This window comes from Penaeus monodon, chromosome 10, assembly GCF_015228065.2.
Source record: "Penaeus monodon isolate SGIC_2016 chromosome 10, NSTDA_Pmon_1, whole genome shotgun sequence".
Taxonomy (NCBI): domain Eukaryota; kingdom Metazoa; phylum Arthropoda; class Malacostraca; order Decapoda; family Penaeidae; genus Penaeus; species Penaeus monodon.
This window is the reverse complement of record NC_051395.1, coordinates 32,401,647-32,410,941: the sequence shown is the minus strand read 5'-3', so window position 1 is coordinate 32,410,941 and position 9,295 is coordinate 32,401,647. Positions and strand designations below refer to the sequence as shown.

Below are 9,295 nucleotides of genomic sequence, written 5' to 3'. Positions count from 1 at the left end.
ATATATATAATATAATATATATATATAATAATATATATATTGTGTGTGTGTGTGGTGTGTGTGTGGTTGTTGTGTGGGGTTTGGTGTGTGTGGTTGCGTGCCCTGCGTGCGTGCGTTTCGTGGCCGGGGTGTGTTGTGTGTGTGTGTGGTGTATGCATATGCATATGCATATGCATTTTATATAATTTTATAAAATATATATATAATATATATAAAATATAATATATATATATATGCATGTGGGGAGTACACACACCCCGCACACACAACAATATATAGTTTAATAATAATATATATAATATATATATATATATAAAATATATATATATATGCATGGATTATATATGTATATATATATATATATATATATTATATCATATATATATATATAATATATAAATTATATATATATATAAGATATAATATAATAATACATTATAATATACTATAATCAACATACTATATAAACTAACATAATATCAATATAGATATATAAATAATAAATATCATATATATATATATAATATATAATAATATATATATATATATATATATTATATATATATATATATATAATATATATATAGAGATATATAATACACACACACACACACACACACCACACCACACACACACACACAACACACACACACTAACACACATATATAATATATATGATAATATAATATATATATGATATATATATATGATATATATCTATTATATATATATAGATATATAAAATATATAAAAAATCTATTATATAATATATTATATTCTATTATTTGATGTATATATAATAATACAATATATATATATTATATATATATATATATATATATTATTATATATATATATATATATATTTATATATATATATATATATGTGTGTGTGTGTGTGTGTGTGTGTGTTTGTATGCTGTGTGTTGTGTGTATGTGTGTGTAAATGTTTAACTCCGCGTATGATGTATAGTATATCAGATTGTTTTGTATCCCCTCCAGCGTATCCATTTTCTTAAATATGTCATTATTGGTTTCCATTCTCCTTTAATGTAACAAAGAAAACGAAAATATATTGTATTATGTTCCATTCTTCTTTCGTCATTTTAGCGGTAATTAATACAAAAGCTTTTATGTCATTGTTTATTATAAACTTAGATTAAGTACGGCTTCTTGACGTAGAGATGACACTGAAAAAAAATACCGCAAACTTAGCAAAGCGATTAACCATCCACATACATCGATCATTATTCACATTATAACGAAAACCGCACTATCCCGAGAGATAAAACGTAGACACAAAATATTTACAGGTATATCAAAGCAGCGATGGCAGTCGCTCCCGAACTGACGAAGTAGATAACTCCCGGGAAAATGTCGATGGTGTGAGAGTAGACGAGAGTGAGACAGGACTGAAAAAGAAAGTTCCCACCAAAACTTTTTTTGGCCAAAATTAATAAAAAAAAACCCAACAAACAATTAATTTCATTACCTTTGTTTTTGTTTTTGTGTATAATATACGTTTTAATTTTTTCCCTTTTGCGTGTGTTGTGTGTGTTCCCGTGTTGTTGATATCTTTTTCTATATATGATATAATTATTAAATTTATTTATATATATTATATATATAAATAATATTAATGTTTATATTTCTATAATTATTTATTTTTTATTAAGGGTTTAATTTTCTTTAGTGCCCACAATATGGAAACAGAGAAAACCGTTATATGGCCCCGGTAAATAGCGTTACTTTAAGCCCGGAGGGGGAGGGCAGCGCCGACCTTACCGCCTTGGATGAACTGGGGCACGGGGTTAATCACCCCCCGCTGATTTTCAAACAAATACTCCAACCCAACCACAATATGTGATTCGTTTCAATTTGATATTTTTTTTAATATATGTATATTAAACTTTATCTGATATTAAGTAATATAATTACTACACACCCACAATGTTTTATTATGTCATTTAAAATATTGAAAACCATATATATTTCTTATTTTATGTTACATTATTGTTTAGTTAAACGATTATTTATGAATTTATATGAAATTCCAACTCTATTTACCAGGGTATTCCGAATCACACAAACCACAAACCAACAGATTATATTTTAAATAATTTAGAAAATTATTTTTTTTGAAATAAACATCCCTCAAAATAACCCCGTTAAAAGGGAAACACCCAACAACAACACACAACACCCAACCACACACACCACCCCCACACCCACCCGGGATAGGGTTTTTGGGTTTATATTGTTTAAAAAAACCCTCAATATATTTTATGATAAAATTATTTGTTTATTAAATTCTAATTGCTCATATCGGGTGGCCGGGTGGCCCTCGTTTACAAGGATTTTAAACGAAATCTAATTTTTATAAGGTTTTTCCTTGGCAAAATTTAACTTATTTATATAATTGGAATAAAATCAATTGTTAACTATATAATATAATAAAATTATAAAAATAAAGGCATTCCCTAAAGGCGGGGCCCAAGTTACTCACCCCCAAAGCTTAAAAAAACGAAAACTCAATTAAGTTCATGTAACCCCCGGCGGCTTGCAGGAACTTACCGTTTAAGAAGGGGGGCAACCAATAATTTATTCAAATAAATAAAAATATTAATAAAAGGTGGGTTGTGGAAAGGCTGGGGTGTTTGGTTGTGTTGTTTAGGCGGGGTGCCCGGCGGCTCGGCGGGGGTTTGTTAAAGGGGGATGCATACATATATTTTATATATTTTATATTTTATATAATATAAAATATATTATATATATATATAATATATTATATTGTGTGGGTTTGGGTTGTGGTCCCCCGGCCCTTTTGTTTAGATATAAAATATATATATATATATATATATAATATATATATTATATATATGATATATATATATATATATATATATATTATATTATTACACACACACCCACACACACACACAAATTTATTTATATATATATATATAATATATATATATATATATATATATATATATATATATATATATCATGCAGGTATATAATATATAATATATATAAAATATTTATATATATATTATATATATTATATTGTATGTATATATTATATATTTTTATATATATATATAATATATATAATAATATATATATATATAAAAATATATATATATATATAAAATATATGCATGATAATATATATATATTTTTATATATATGCATGCATAAAATATGTATATATATATATATATATATATATAATATATATATATATAATTAAATATTATATATGCAGGCATATAAAAAATATATATATGTAATTATATATTATATAAATAATATTTTATATATAGATGAAAATATCTATATTAATATATATAATATATTTTTATATATATATATATAAAATATACATATTTTATATATATAATATATAATATATATATATTATATAATATATATATATAATAATAAAATACACACACCACACACACACACACAAAACACACACACAACACACACCACACACACACACACACACACAACACATATATATATATAATTATATATATATTTTATATTATATATATATTATATATATATAAACTATATATATATATATATTATGATATATATAAAACACACCACACACACACACACACAACACACACACACACACCACACAACATATAATATATATATATATATATATATAAAATATATATATATATATATAATATATATAGTATATATATATATTATATATATATATATATGCATATTTATCTATAAAGTATATATACATATATATAAAATATGTAAAAAAAATTTATATATAATATTATATATCATTATTTTTGTGTAAAAATAAAAAACATACATATATATAATATATATAATATATATATATATATATATATTATATATATATATTTTTATTATATTTTATATATAATATAAAATATATATAATTATATATATATATATATTATAATATTTTATATATATATATTAATATATTATATATATATATATAATATATATTATAATATAATATAATATATATATATATATATTAATATATATATTTTTTTTTTTTTTTTTTTTTGGGGGGTGGGGGGTGGGGTGTGTGGTGTGCGTGTGTGTGGGGTGTTGTTGTGTGTTTTAAATGTTTAACCCCGCGTATGATGTATAGTATATCAGATTGTTTTGTATCCCCCCCAAACGTATCCTTTTTCTTAAATATGTCATTATTTTTTCCTTTCTCCTTTAATGTAACAAAGAAAACGAAAATATTTTGTTTTATGTTCCATTCTTCTTTCGTCATTTAGCGGAATTAATACAAAAGCTTTTATGTCATTTTTTTATATAAACAAAGATTAAGTACGGCTTCTTGACGTAGAGATGACACTAAAAAAAAAATACCGCAAACTTAGCAAAGCGATAACCATCCACATACACGATCATTTTTCACATTATAACGAAAACCGCACTACCCCGAGAGATAAAACGTAGACAAAAAATATTTACAGGTATATCAAAGCAGCGATGGCAGTCGCTCCCAAAACTGACGAAGTAGAAAAATCCGGGAAAATGTCGATGGTGTGAGAGTAGACGAGAGTGTAGACAGGACTGAGAAAAGGGGAAAACCAGGCCCCCCAAGAAGCCAAGAGGAGAAAACGGCTCCGATCTCGTCTCCCGGTACGAGTTTGCTGATGCCCAAAAGCGTCACGATGAGGGGCAGACCGGCCAGGAACGACACGACCGATGCTGTGGGGTTATTAAAAAAGAAGAATGTGGGTTTGTAGAGGCGTTGTAAGCCCTGAGATATTCGCGTTTGATAAGAAAAAACTATCAAATTATTTAAACTATTTTCTGGCCTGAGTTCAGGAGAAAATTGTTGAGAAAGGAAGACCCCTAAAAAAAGTCTTTCGGTATTTTTTTTTAGATCAAATGGAATGAAAACATAAAGTTTGTATATTCTGTCGCATTGAGAAATCATCAAATAAAAGGAAACCAAACATTTCGTATGAATCATATTTCGCTTAATTAACTTATTCTGAACAAACAGCCAAGAAATTACTTACCGACATACATGTACCACGAGGATGGGCTGAGGGCCATGAGCACCAGGCCAGAAATCTTACTCGCACAGCCCAGCAACCCTAAAATATTGTCCTCAATCCCCAATTTATAACTCAGAATAGGGAGCAGCATAGAGGTCCCTATAGGAATAGAATTACTGGTTACTTTTGACCTTGATTTAATGGTTAAACTTGCCTTGAAATGCATTGCTGTGGACAGATGTATATTGGGGACTAAACACTCGTCGTAGTATAATGTTTTATGTTTATTACTATTGCTATTAAATCTATTTCAAAAAGACATCTGCATGATTAACTTGTATACAAACTATAATCTTTTAATCAAAGGTAGATACAAATGAAAGCTTTCGCCAGGGTTTATTCTAACAAAAAGAACAGCAAAAAACAATGATAAAAGCAATGATTTTTTTTTTCTCATTCGAGTCGAACTTTTGGTTTTAAATTTCGCATTACTTACCCACGCTTCCGAACACGATGTCAAATATACTCAAGTAGACGAATTGCTCGTAGGTCCAGCTAAACTTCTTCTTGACGAACAGGTATTCTAACTGCGCTCCACCTGGTGAAGAAACATTACATATGTAAATTATCCTAAGTGCTACAAAGTTATGATAATATAATGAATCCTTTAACCCAATGTCAGCGGGTTTATGCATTGTCTACTTTAGATTTGGGAAATTTTTGTTAAATACAGATGGCTTCAGTGTGCTCAGCCAGCAAGGAATTTTATGAGTTGGTGCTAGTGACCGATCCTGATTTCCCAGTCCTTGAATTGTCTTGAATTGTTTCTTTCCCATACTATTAATTTTGACACTTTTATCATTCTTATTGATATTATGATATTAAATGTTTTTTAAATATTAAAAACATTAACAAACCTGCCAAAAAAACTGAAATCTAAGAGACCAGGCTTTCATAACATATACAAAGGTATACATACTAGAATTTTAATTCTTCGTAACTCATCGGGGATAAAAGGAGGTTGTAAAGTTTGAATTTCTCTGCTACTGGCATATCCTTGAACTAATTTTCCTTGCGAGGGCACACCCCACTTCGATTACTTATACGATGGACCAAAGGAGGGCCCTCTAACAAATGACGGGTCTTGACAGACCCGGGTGAGTGAAATACTACTCAGTCCCTCGCCTCAAGGAAAACGAGTAGGACGCTTACCAGTGATGAAAAGCAGGAGAAACATGGCGAATATCAGCGCAAAGATCTTGGCCCGGCCATGGCCCTTTCCTGCTTGGTGGCCACATTCAGCGTGGCGCGGACGTTGGTCAGGTCAAAGAGGTCGCGGACCATGTCGCACTGGCCTCGTGGTGCTCGCGCGAGTCTTCGATGCGGAGGACGATGTACACCACGCTGAGGACGAACCCCGCACCGTGATGCTAAAACACGCCCACGTAGCCAAAGCGGGAGAAGATGAGGTTTGCTGAGGAAGAGGCCCAAAGGAGCGCCAACGAACATCGCGAAGTCCAGGAAAGCGATGCGGAGGGTGCGGGACTGGAGGCCCGAGAGATCGGCACGTACGAATAGGTGGCCATCAGGAGTGTAATGGGGCCGCCACTCAGACCTCGGGGGATCCCGGGCCAGGACCACTAGTTCCAGGGGGAGCCCCAAAGCAGAGCGTTCGTCTTGTGTGGAAATTTATATTAGGTTCTTCTGTAAACTGAGGACGGTGTTTGTGTTACAAATAATGGAAAATGAAAGTACAGTTATTCATCATATGTTATGGTGTTGCTGCACTTTTGATGGTAAATGGTAAATTTGCAATAAACGTAAAAGTACTATAGTGATAACTAAAACTGATAATAATCAAAATAGCAGCGGAAAAAAACAACAATGGTGAAAATAATGGGTGATGATTATAATGAAAACAATATTATGAAAACATTAATGATACTGATAATGATACCAATACGTAGGCTGCTGTTATCATCATTTCCAGAAAACAATTATAATGATAATAGATACATCAATGTCCGGGATCTACATCTCACCCATTATTGAAAATGACAATTACAAAATTAATAATATAGCAATAATGCAATGATAACAGTTATGATGACCAATAGCATTCTACCATGAAATGGCAGTCGCCAAGGAAACCCCCAAAAAGGGGAAAGTAACATAGGCAGTTTCCTCCCGTATTATCGCTCCGGGAAAACCCAGCACGAGGACGTGAACACGCGGGCATTTTGGCCACTACCTCCCACCATCAAGAGCCAGGTGGCCTCGCGTGGATGGCGCCCTCTTCCGGGGCTCCGAGGCTGGAGATATTTGGCACTCGGCGGAAGTGTGGTTGTGCCTCCTCTCGCTCCCTGCGGACGGTGGGTGGAATGGAAAGTTTTTGATGCCCATCTATTTGTTGCTCGTAGATCATATCAATGTGGTGGATTATTGGGGTTAGTGCTTGTGTGGAAAGTGAATTGGCTTATACAGCTACACGCTGTCAGTTAACTCAAAACTCAAACACGGGGTGCGTGACACACACAAACGCACGCACCCCGCCCCGTGTACATATAAACACAGCGCAGCTGAAATAAGACGCAAAAGACGAGGGTACGTAGCCTAACATATGGTAAAGTTGTTTTGTTTTGTTTTGTTACATGAGGTTTGTTTTTACTTTGTTGTTTCTTCCGGAGAAGTTAAGTCGGTTGGAATATGGACGCATCTCATTTATCTCATATGTATTTATGCATTAACATTATAAGCGAGACAAAGAAACAGAACGATATACGTTAAAGATACCAAACCCATCGATACCACAGTCTTGTCAAGAAAAAACACAAAGGGACATGAGAAATTTGACGCCCTTTCAGTCGATTACTATGTTTGTAAGGACTGCTCTTCAAAAGTTATAAAAGTTACGGCTCATTTAAACAACCGAAGACTACTAAGATTACTGTGTATTCTTCAACACAAATTCACGAAGATAAATGATATCAGAATAACATACGGCAAATTGATAAATCATATTCAGTGAGTACCTTAATGTCATTAATCTTAGATAAGTCCATTCGTGTAAACTACTTTTAAAAACATATATTGTTCATTAGCATTTTATAGGTGTAAATTGGCGTATTATCGTGCCAAATGTTTCAACACTGTAGCTAAAAAAAAGTATTGACATGTACAGGAGTCTACAAATATGAAATGAAACATAACTTTCAACAATAAAGGACTCATTAGGTAAAACCCACTTCAGTTTGGCGCGTGATGAGTCTAAGACATAATATTGGTGTGATTTCTCATTACAAATTCTCTTCATAATATTTAAAGAAGAAATAGGAATGATGGATATGGCGGGGAAATGTCTAAGTTTAATTTTTTGACACATTAATATAATTATATGATTTAAAAAATGGAATACATTTTAATCTTAAAAAAAAAAAAAAAAAAAAAAAATCTCGGCAAAATGACTAAAATATTACAGAAGGCCAAACTGAATGCATGACTAGAATAGAAAATGAAACTACTAACAATTAATAAAAATTTAAGGAAAGAAAAAAACAAATGCTAGAAAAAAAATGAAAAACACCTGCCGGTTATACAAAATATCATCGGGCAAAAAAAACAAAACATTCATTTTCCTCACCTTTTCAAGCACGAGGTTCGTCACGAGCGTCGTCTGCAGCGTCCCCAAACCAACACGTTCAAAAAGCATAAAAGCTCTACCGTGACGTCTTCAAGATGAACCTTAGACGGTCTCGAACTCTGGATTTCCTCCTGGTGAAAAATAGACTTGATTGTCCGGTGGATAATTGTATTAATCGTGGATAACCACCGGGGTTAAGCAGTGGCGTTGGTTTTCCCTTTTGACTGTCTCCCGTTTCCAAAATGGGGATTGATTTGTTATTCGGCCCCATCTTTCGCCAGACGCATTCACCGCCCCGCACTTCACATTCACAAATTTGATCAAGCTTGGTTCTAATTCATATATACTAGATATTTGTTCTAGTTAACCGTGGGTGCATTCTTTTGGTTTGAAAAGTATGCTCAAGGTAATCGTGTAAACAAATGTAAAGCAGGGTTTGATTTAATGACCCTACTTAACAACGAAAACAGTGATAGAAATAGAGATAATGACAATGGTCATGGTAATAGTATTGGTGATAATAAAATGTTAATATAATCAATGATGATAATAATAAGACATGGTGATGATGCGATAATAATAACAACAATAAAAATTGTAGCAGCAAAAAAAT

The 9,295-nt window shown here is 31.6% G+C and overlaps 1 pseudogene; it reads right to left on the bottom strand.

Annotated features, from left to right (window-relative positions):
* Positions 1-1,129: 1,129 nt before the first annotated feature.
* LOC119577477 lies at positions 1,130-8,953 on the bottom strand (annotated as a pseudogene).
* Between the last annotated feature and the right edge of the window lie 342 nt (positions 8,954-9,295).